The sequence below is a fragment of the Bos indicus genome, chromosome 16 (assembly GCF_029378745.1).
Source record: "Bos indicus isolate NIAB-ARS_2022 breed Sahiwal x Tharparkar chromosome 16, NIAB-ARS_B.indTharparkar_mat_pri_1.0, whole genome shotgun sequence".
Taxonomy (NCBI): domain Eukaryota; kingdom Metazoa; phylum Chordata; class Mammalia; order Artiodactyla; family Bovidae; genus Bos; species Bos indicus.
Window position 1 is genome coordinate 7434098 of NC_091775.1, and position 11265 is coordinate 7445362.

An 11265-nucleotide genomic window follows, 5' to 3' on the forward strand; every position below is an offset into this window, starting at 1 on the left:
GGAAGCTGGTGACCCTGGACAGATGTAAGGAACTAAATCTGCAGTTCCTTTCTCAAAGAAGACTGAGTTGAGTGAAAGGGGCAGTGACCCTAGTAGCAGAGGCTAGGGTGACGGGCTCACGACAATTCATTAAGTTCTACCTCTGCTGAGGTTGCTATTCTATACATGTGTGTTTTACAAACAAATATTTTGTAAAAATAACAAATAGATTTTAAACCTTTAATGAAAAACCTTACCTATAAACATTGAACATACAGATACATACAGAACTTGTAGATAAAACTAGATAAAACTAATACTAAATCTATACAACAAAACAACTGAAGCTGTACTAAATGAGGGCCCTCAGGAAAGAAGCAGTGAGGCCTCCCCTAATCTGATCCAAATGAGGCTCCTCGTGCTGTGTGGGCTCCACCACCTCTGGGGTCCAGGATGGGGTCCAGGTCCAGGTCTTCAGGGATTCAGATGAGAGCCTGCAACGACAACACAGGTGATGGAGTCCCTGGGAGGTGCAGAGTCAGACGGAGGAAGGCTCCCTGGGGAGGGTGAGCAGGACCCAGAAGACTTGCCAGCATCTAGACTTGGCTTTGGGGCTCAGATCTTCAGGGCACTGGGTCTGTTTGCTGCTCTTTGTTGAGGGTGTTGTCCGTGAGTGGGAAGCGTTTAGAAATGCCCCACAGGAGCAAGTACACTTGAGCATCTGGCCAGCAATGTTCAACTGATGGGTCCCCTGGACAGTGAGACTCAGGTGGAGGAACAGGGGACTCGGATTCAGGACTAAAAGCTTGGGCCCCCCTTCCCTCTAGGCCCTGGGAGGAGCAGGGATCGGATGACACAGTGGGTAGAAGAACCTGTTCACCCATCCTACACTCAATACAACTGCTCCTGAAACCTGAGCATTGGAAATGGACAGACACATAGGGTCTCTGTTTTCCTGAATAATCATTTCTAACCCCCAGCCAAACTCTCCTGAGGTTTATGATTTTAAATTGTTATTATGTTGTTATAATATAAAGGTACATTTTATTTGTTTAGCATATTACAACATTAAAATTTGAGAGAAGACACTGCTTTTTAAACAGTAATAAAACAAGATATGTTATTAAGGACAGAATTGGAAAAAAAAAAATAAAAGGAACATGAGTAAGTTAAATCCTGCCACTCATCCCAAGTATGCTGCCCAGTCACTTCAGTCATGTTCGAGTCTGTGTAACCTTATGGATGATAGCCCACCAGGCTCCTCAGTCACTGGGATTCTCCAGGCAAGAATACTGGAGTGGGTTGCCATTACCTTCTCCAGTCTATCTTCCCTACCCAGAAGTTGAACCCGAGTCTCCTGTGTCTTCTGCATTGGCAAGTGGGTTCTTTACCACCAGCACCACCATCCCAAGTGCACACGGCACTGAGTTGATTTCTGGTGATTCTTAAGTTGGAATTGGACACATACACAGAAGAATCTACACAACCTCTAACTTCAGGTTGAGAAAAGGTATCTGAGCTGACCCAGGACCCCAGGGTTCCAGATCCTGAGGGACCCCAGACTCAGACACCCCCCAGACTGGCTGGGACCCTCAGGGCCAGGGAGCACACACAGGGAGGCAGAGCTGCCAGGCGACTCCCTGACTGCACGAGCTCTGGGCGCCCGTGTCTCTTTCACTCTGTTCCCGGGAGCCCAGGACTGGGGAGGGTGGGGCCGCCGAACCTCTCTCTGCAGCTGGTGATGACCTAGGTGTTCCCCCTGCTGCCTTTGGGGGGTTGGAGGGCAGAGCTGGGTCCTGCAGAGGGAGATTAGGAAGCCCCCAGTGGGGATCTTCAAAAAGAACACGCTGGAACAGCAGCTCCTGGACTGCACACAGTGGCCCCACAGTGCTCCCAGCCTCCCTGCAAATGTAAGAGCTGCTGGAGGAGCCAGCCCAGCAACCTCGGGGGTGTCTGTGGACGGGACCTGTGCCCTGGGGAGACATACTAAGGGCATCCTCCACTCATCAGTGTGGATTGTTACCACCCTCTTGTCTCCACTTTTGTGGTCACACTCAGCAGCAGACCCCAGGGTTTTTGCTCATGTTTCTGAAGCACCAAGTGAGCTGGGGTCATGATGGAGACACATGCCCTCGTCTGCCTCACCTTTTCAACTCGGGCCCCACGTTCACACTTCCTCCTGGTCTTTTTCATCATCACTGATGACATTTTTGCCATTCTCCAAAGAGCTGATTAGAGAGTTGTCTGACATCTGGAAGGAAGAGATCAGTCAGGCAGGTCCCAGAGCAGGAAAGCAATCATATGGAGTAGCTCAGGGCAGTGCAGACTTCATGGGGCTCCTTCAGCTGTGTGGGTCCAGACCTGCTGACTACAGCCTCAACTCCTGCTCAGGCCACTCATGGTGACAAAGCCAGGTTCAAGGCTGTAGACGTGTGGTCAGGAGCCAGGGCAATGCTAAGAAAATGGGGGAAGATGGCTGCAGGCAGATTTCATAGATTTTATATAAGCTTCCAGAACCCTAAGTGCCTACAAGACACCAAGTCCTCCAGAAGGTTAATCACAAAAAGTTGGAAAGAGAAGATGGGGAAGGGTTACAAGGAAGAGTCTATGGATCAGAGAAAGATAAAATTTTTGAAAGATATGGAAGAAGAAATAAATGACCTCAGTATTCTTGCTCACTGTCTCTGAATCTTCATCATCTGCCATGTACTCGTCTGGTGTCTGAGGGCAGCAGTCATATGGAGAGGCTGTGGGAAAGCAAATGGGAGTCTTAGAGTCAGGATATGACCAGAGGACCCTGGTGCTCCTCACAGCCTGGCTTTGGGACCCCTGGTGTACTTGCCTCAAGGACCTCCCAGGGCCTCAGAGTTTCACCTCTGCAATGAAAAAGTGGGTGTCTGACCTCCAACATCCTGTTGCCACCCTCAAATTGTCTACATGTGACCACAAATGAGGCCGTGACAACCTGTTCCTCCTCCAGGCGGTCACTGTCTCCATCCTTCTCTGCCCATGACCTCGTTTGCCTCCTTCTCCCACTACTTCCTCTCTCTTCCTTCCTCATTTCTCTCCTCTTGTCCCTGTTCCTTTCCTTCCTCCTTGAACCTCCACCAACCCTAGAGTTCTCCAACAGGGGCATATTGGAAGAAGGACCATGGGTGTATGATCAACATCTCCAATCAGCCCATATTGAATTAACCAATCCATCCCTCCCAGGGAGGACTTGGCATGGATCTGAGAGTGTTTTGACCCCTGCGGGAGGGAAGGACAAAAATTCCACACAACAGAGATTCTCCCGTTGACTGGGGTGACCTGAGGTATCTGGGAGATGTTTAATGTTCACAGCAACACCTTAAGTTTCCCAAACCCTTAGAGAGGACAGAGGCAAATGCTTCCAATTTCATTTAGCCAGAATGATGTGGCAAGGGTCCTCCATAAACACCTGGTAGCTTCCGGGTTTGCACTGAGACTTGGAAAATTGGAGGGATGAAACCTGGGAAGGTGTAAGGAAAGGACAGAGGATGGGGCAGGCCTGGGACTGGGAAGAAGGGGCAGGACTCTCTGGATGCAGCAGTGGGTTATGAGAGCAGAAGTGACCCCAGGACCTGCTGCCCTGGGACTGCTCAATCCCAGGAGAGCAGGTCAGCAGGGCTGTGAAAGCAACTGTGTGAAGAAGCCCCGTGGCCCCTTCACAGACTCTAGAATCTGCAGCCATGGAGGCTCTCTAGGAGCAGCTGGACGTGGACTTCTCATGTGGAAGCACATCAGCCTTAGCTGGTGCGGAGGCTGTGTTGAGCTCCAGGAGACCGAGTCCAGAGAGGGACACTAGGACCTGTGTGCTGTGACTCATCCACCCTGGGAGCGACCTCTACATGAGGAATTAACAGTGAAGGCAAACATGAGGGGAAGTCACAAGTCCTGAAAGCTCAGGAGGAGAGAGTTCACATCTCACACACTACCTCACATGAGCTACAAGTACCAGGTTTCCAGTGTCAAGTGGCAATGACAGTTTTGTGCCCACTAGGATATGGCCATCATAGTTCAACATGCAATAGAAAACAGACTTCAGTGCACAATACCCGAGATGTGCTGATCAGAGACCAGGCTTCCATACTAGTGGAAAAGCAGAAAAGAGCAGCTCTTACGGGCAAAATAATTTTTGAAGAGTAAAGCAACAAAAGGTGTTTATAAACAGAGCATAATGCAAGCCCAGGACACGATTTCTCTATCATATGAAAATATGAAAATAGTAAGTCAGAACTGTACACAGAGTTCCTTCTTCCTAATTTCATGTTCACCTTCCTTAGGCTCCATGCAGGGTATTTAACCCTAAAGTTCCAGGAAGCCTCTCCCATCAGATCCCAACTGAATATTGTTTCCTGCCCGTGTCCCCTTCCTCATCACTGCACCAAATGCTCTCCACAACACATTCCATAGGAACACAACCAGGAGAAATATGGTGATTAGATGAGCGACCCACCCACTTCTGCTCCAGTTGAGGCCCTGCTGGCTCTCACAGCATCACCCTGAACTTTTTCCTAGGATTCTAGAAAGACACTTCACCGTGCATAGCAGATGGCCGTCATCTATGCTCTGTGCAGTCAGAGACCTTCAACAAGACACTGATCTCAGTTGGAAACCTAAAGATAGAGACGGTGAAAGAGCCAATTCCAACCTCTCACTTCTACAGGCCCATTAGACTTGTCACCTTCATGCTAACCAACCTGAAATTCCAAGTGTTTTTGCCACATGTAAAACATGCCTTTAGGCAAATTATAACAGTCACATCTGGCTAGTGGCTACCACACTATAACACACAACAAGCACTATATAAGTTTATCCATGTGCATTTGCTTAGTCACTGAGTCATGTTCAACAATTTGTGACCCTATGGACTGTAGCCCACCAGGCCCCTCTGTCATGATTTCTCCAGGCAAGAACACTGGAATGGGTGGTCATTTCCTTCTTTAGGGGATCTTCCTGACCCAAGTTTCAAACCCAGGTCTCCTGCATTGCAGGTGAATTCTTTACTGTCTGAGTCACCAGGGAAGATTGAATCTGGAGATCAGTACCACTTGTTCTAACACTTCTGATAGATTGTGGTAGAACAGTTTTTGGAATGCCAAGGGACTTTGTTACAAGGGAGGATGTAGGGCTTCCCAGGTGGCTCAGTAGTAAAGAATCTGCCTGCCAATAGAGGAGATATGGTTTGGATCCTTAGGTTGAGAAGAGGCTTTGGAGGAGGATATGGTGAACCACTTTAATAGTCTTCCCTGGAGAATACATGGACAGAGGAGCCTGGTGGGATATGGGTCTATGGGATCTCAAAGGGTCAGACAAAACTGAGTGACTGAGCATGCAAGGCTATATATAGGATGTTACCACCCCTCTGTTATTTTCCCTCTCCTGATTATTTCCTCTGCAATTTCTGGCCATTTCAAGATGGCTGTTTGCTGATAGATTAACAAAGACAAGACTTTCAGCCATGAAAGTATTTAGCCTGAGGGGCTAAGAGAGGGATGTGATGCTCTACTGGTTTCCATGGTAACCAATTTAACCAAGGAGCCAACCTGCTGTTCATTTCCACTGTAACTGGTAGACTCCCAATCCCCCCGAGTGAAGAATGCTGCAGCTGCTGTCTTCTGCCTGTCCCCTGCTATCCACAGTGGGTGTCTCTCCAGGATCCTTTTAATTCAGACATGGAAATCACCCCATCCATAAAACCTTTGATATCTCTGTCAACTCTGGGATCTTTCTTTGGTCTCAAGTCTAGATAAGCACAGGACTTGCAGGCCTGTGAATTGTACCCCAACAGTTTCTGCAGAGCATCCGACTGGCTTGATTTGATGATTCATTTGTAGGTATTTCCTGGGCTAATGCACACATCCCAGGTACTCATGAGCCTTTGGGACACTGAAACGGCAATGTCAACACCCAGATCTTAGAGGAATTCCCAGCAGGTATTCCTCTTGAGGGGCCAGGTATGGATACAGGGCCCAGGGCATCTGTGCTGAATATCATCAGAGAAGTGGTGAGGAGGGAGGGAGAGACAGTGTGTCTCCTCAAAAGCCCATCCCTCCACCACTGACTCTGAGATCAGGGAAGGAGGGATACAGGGCCTTCAGAGAGACACGACCAGCACACTGAACACTACACAACACACTGAGAGAGTGACTCAAGGACGAGGAATTGACATGACATTCCATGCTCATAGACTGGAGACTTAGTACTATTGACATTTCTGCAGTACCTAAACCTAATAAAGATTCACTGAAACACCAATCAAATTATTGTCATTTTCATAGAAATAGAAAAAACAATTCCAAAAATACGTATGGAATCACTAAGAACTCCAAATAGACAAAATGATCTTGAGAACAAAGATCAAAGTTTCTCACCTGTTGATTTCAAAACACATTACAAAGTTACTGGAATCAAAGCTGTATGATACTGACATAGAAATAGATGCATAGCCCTAAAAACCAGAATAAAAAACAAACAAACAAGTAAACTCATGGATACAAGGTGAAATAAAATTCATGAAGGTTCTAAGACAACAAAATAGGGAAAGGGTAATCTCTTCAACAATCTGTAGGATGAAAAGTTAACCTACAGGAAAATTGCAAACCATATATCACATTAGGAGCTCATACTCAAAATATATCAGAAAATCCTAAAGTTCAAATGCAAAACAAACAAAAACATAAAAGGTAAACAAATGAGTTGAGGAGTGTGCAAAGATGGTGATCAAACCACCTGGAGCTTTGGTCTGCAGTGAGTAGTGGTTCTAAGGGGAGCAGTCACCCCGGGTCCTGCTGCTCTGAGTCTCTGACTTAGGTCTGGTCAGTCTCAGGAGACCAGGTCAGCAGTACTGCTAGAGCAAATGTGTAAAGAAAGCCAGCAGCCTCTTCACAGTCTCTAGAATCTGGGACATGCTGGTCTCTAGGGGCAGCTGCACATGGACTGCTCTCACGCAACACAGCATCCTTGGGGAGGTGTGGTGCTGAGATGAGCTCCAGGAGACTCAGCCCAGGCAGGGACACCAGAGCACATGAGCTTTGACTCATCCAACCCTGAGAGCACCCTTCATACAGGGAACAAACAGTGAGGACAAACATGAGGGGAAACCACAAGTCCTGAAAATGCAGAGGGAGAGGGTTCACGTCTCACCCATCACCTGACATTCACTGCCAGAACTTGGTCTCCAGTGTCAAGTGACCGTGAGAATTTTGTGTCCACAGCATGTGGCCATCAGAGGAAAACTTAAACAAAAAGCCAAAGTTCCTTGTACATAAAACCCTGAATATTGGAAATAAAAGCAAAAATAAACAAATGGGACCTAATTAACCTTAAAAGCTTCTGCACATCAAAGGAAACTATTAGCAAGGTGAAAAGACAGCCTTCCGAATGGGAGAAAATAATAGCAAATGAAGCAACTGACAAACAACTAATCTCAAAAATATACAAGCAACTCCTACACCTCAACTCCAGAAAAATAAATGACCCAATCAAAAACTGGGCCAAAGGACTAAACAGACATTTCTCCAAAGAAGGCATACAGATGGCTAACAAACACATGAAAAGATGCTCAACATCACTCATTATCAGAGAAACGCAAATCAAAACTACTATGAGGTACCATTTCACACCAGTCAGAATGGCTGCGATCCAAAAGTCTACAAATAATAAATGCTGGAGAGGGTGTGGAGAAAAGGAAACCCTCTTACACTGTTGGTGGGAATGCAAACGAGTACAGCCACTATGGAGAACAGTGTGGAGATTCCTTAAAAAACTGGAAATAGAACTGCCTCATGATCCAGCAATCCCACTGCTGGGCATACACACTGAGGAAACCAGAAGGGAAAGAGACACATGTACCCCGATGTTCATCGCAGCACTGTTTATAATAGCCAGGACATGGAAGCAACCTAGATGTCCATCAGCAGATGAATGGATAAGAAAGCTGTGGTACATATACACAATGGAGTATTACTCAGCCATTAAAAAGAATACATTTGAATCAGTTCTAATGAGGTGGATGAAACTGGAGCCTATTATACAGAGTGAAGTAAGCCAGAAGGAAAAACACCAATACAGTATACTAACACATATATATGGAATTTAGAAAGATGGTAACAATAACCCTGTGTGTGAGACAGCAAAAGAGACACTGATGTATAGAACAGTCTTATGGACTCTGTGGGAGAGGGAGAGGGTGGGAAGATTTGGGAGAATGACATTGAAACATGTAAAATATCATGTAAGAAACGAGTTGCCAGTCCAGGTTCGATGCACGATACTGGAGGCTTGGGGCTAGTGCAGTGGGACGACCCAGAGGGATGGTATGGGGAGGGAGGAGGGAGGAGGGTTCAGGATGGGGAACACATGTATACCTGTGGTGGATTCATTTTGATATTTGGCAAAACTGATACAAATATGTAAAGTTTAAAAATAAAATAAAATTAAAAAAAAAAAAAAGAAAAGCCCCTGGGGGAAAAAAAAAAAAAAAAAACCCTGCAGGTATTGACCAGAAGCCAAGCTTTCACATTTAGCAGTGAAAGGACAAGGAAAGAGTAGTCTTGTTGGAAAGGAGATTTTTAAATGGACAAACAAAAAGAGATGTCTTGAAGCACAGCACGATATAGCACATGATCACATGGGTCTATAAAATCATTAAAATATGAAAAGAACAAATAAAAAGTCTACGCATATTTCCTTCTACTTCCTCAGTTGATATTCACCTTCCTTCATCTCCTAAGAGTTAAGTGTAACCCAAGTGGTCCTGGAACCCTCTCCCTGTTAACCCTACCTGAGAGTTGTTCCCTACCTGAGTTCTCTTCTGCATCACTGTTGCTAATATTTTCCAGGAAGCAGTCTGCAGAAAGACAACCAGGAGCAATAATACAGTTATTATACAACTTGACCCACCCATTTCTCCTCCTCAGCTTGGCTCACACAGCATCGCCCTGGTCTTTCTTCCAGGTTCACAGACCTCCCCTGTGTTTGTGGAGTCAGAGCCTTTCAACAAGATGTCAATCCCAGTGCAAAATTTCATATGAGAGAGAGATGCTGACAGAATCACATTGTAACCTTACACTTCTACAGGCCCAAAATAGCTCTTACATTCAAGCTTACAAAGCTGAAATTCCAACAGTTATGGACACACTGGAGATATGGCTACTGTGATCAACAAATGTGTGTTTTTTGTGATTTTTTAAAAATATGTTAATTATTGTTTGAAATATGTTAATTATAGATAGGGAGATCTGACGACTGCCTACTACATTGGAAAGTTCAGCTCTCGTAGCTCCAAAGACAAGGAAAAGGTAATTAATTGCCTCTTCAGGTTTTTCTCTATTGTAGACAATTTGATGCCCTGATGAGATCATTCATATATAGGTATACCTGGGGCTCTTGAACCTAGGCCAGGGATTGGGAGAGTGTTTGTGAACATTAAAATAGTAAGATGAACACTCAGATTCAAAGCAAATTCCCTGTAGGGGGCTCACTTGTAGGCAGTGGTGAAGGGCATGGCCCAGAGCTCCTGTCTGACAAGTAACTAGAGAGTAGGTACAGAGGGGAGGGAAGGGACATTCACAGTCTTCAAAAGCCCATATTTCTCATCCCTGACACTAGAGGTCCCAAGCAAGGCAACAGAAAATGCCCCTTAGGAAGTGAAAACCATAGAATGTTGTGTACTGAAAACCATAGAATGCTTTTACGAGACAAGTAATCAGAATACCATACTATATTCATAGGTTGGAATATTTAGTGTTGTTGACCTTCCTATACTCCTAAAAGTGATGTACATATATATTGAAACCACTCACAAAGTTTTATGTCATTTTCATAGAAATGGAAAGAAAAAATCCCCAAATACTGAAATTTATGCAACCGAAGAGAAACGCAAAGAACAAAACTAATCTTGAGAGCAAAGAACGACAATGGGGCCTTCAGGCTTTCTGAATTCAAAACAGGTAAGAATGCCACAGTAGTCAAAACTGTGTTCCACCTGCAGCAAAATAGGCAGAGACACCAATGAATCATAAGGAGGGAATCTTGAATAAATTCACACATGTGAGGCCAAATGATCTTTGCCAGGGTTCTAAACTGACCACATCAAGAAAAGATGGTCTCTTCAACATCAACAGAAAGGCTGCTGATGGAATAAGAGGAAGTATCTGCAAACCTTGCATCTGAATAAGGGGCCAATATCCAGAATATATAGCAACTACTACAACTCAGCTTCAAAACAAGAAAAGGCAAATAACTGACTTTTAAAAATGTGTAAAGGCTTCAATAGACATTTTTTCATAGAAGACAGAGAAGTGATCAATATACATAGGAATAGTCCTCAACATCACTAAGTATCAGTGAAATGGAAACCAAGCCAAAAAGAGACATCACCTTTCAGGTTGTGTATTCTAAAAAGAAAATAAACGATTTTGGCAACAAAGTAGCGAACTGGAAATTTTGTACCTGTTGGTAAGAATGTAAAATGACATAGCCATTATGGAACAGTTTGGAAGTCCCTCAAGATATTATTAGGAGATGATCATAAGATCCAGGAATCACTCTTTTGAGTTTATGTTCAAAGAAGATAAAATGAGAATGTCCAGGAGATATCTACAATCACATATCCATTGCCATATTGTACACAAAATCCAAGAAAACCACCCAGTGTCTATGGGCAGATAAATAAAAAAGAAAATGGGGTGTACACATACACTGGAAGCCTTTCAGCATTTAATAATGAAGGATATCTTGTCATTTGCAGCACTGTGAATGAAGCTCGAGGATATTGGTAAGAGTGAATAAGGTAGTCAATGGAGGACAAATACTGCACAATTCCATTTGCCTGAGGTTTCTAAAGGAAAATTCAGAGAAGCAGAGAGTAGAAGGGTAGTTCCAAGAACTGGGAGGAGGTTGACAGAGGGAGTGTCTGTTTAATGGTTATAAAATTTCTGTTGCAGGATGGAGAAGTTCTAGAGACAAGCTGAACAACACAGTGCACTGAATTAATAGGACTGACTGGACACTTCAAAGCTTAAGAGGCAAAGCTGGCCTGAACTTCATCTATGCTTTAAAGTTCCTCCTTTCTCAGATTCCTCTAGACCTGGGTGTGGCATGTGGGTACCACCAGGGATCCCTGCAGAAGGAACGAGCCTCCCCAGTACTGGGGGCCTTGATTGAGGGGGAAAGATTCATTCTGAGGCTCTGATAGGAAAGAGTTTGAATGATAGATGAATCATGACCAATCAAAATGTTATAAGACCTAGTAAGAAATGG

General features: G+C 44.8%; 1 long non-coding RNA gene across 1 annotated transcript; it reads right to left on the reverse strand.

Annotated features, from left to right (window-relative positions):
• Nucleotides 1-211: 211 nt before the first annotated feature.
• On the reverse strand, nucleotides 212-8852 carry LOC139176546 (uncharacterized). Its single transcript, XR_011561008.1, has 4 exons — nucleotides 8804-8852; nucleotides 2641-2726; nucleotides 2125-2230; nucleotides 212-473 (listed from the first exon to the last, which is right to left on the reverse strand). It is a non-coding gene; the product is annotated as an uncharacterized lncRNA (long non-coding RNA).
• Nucleotides 8853-11265: the final 2413 nt, after the last annotated feature.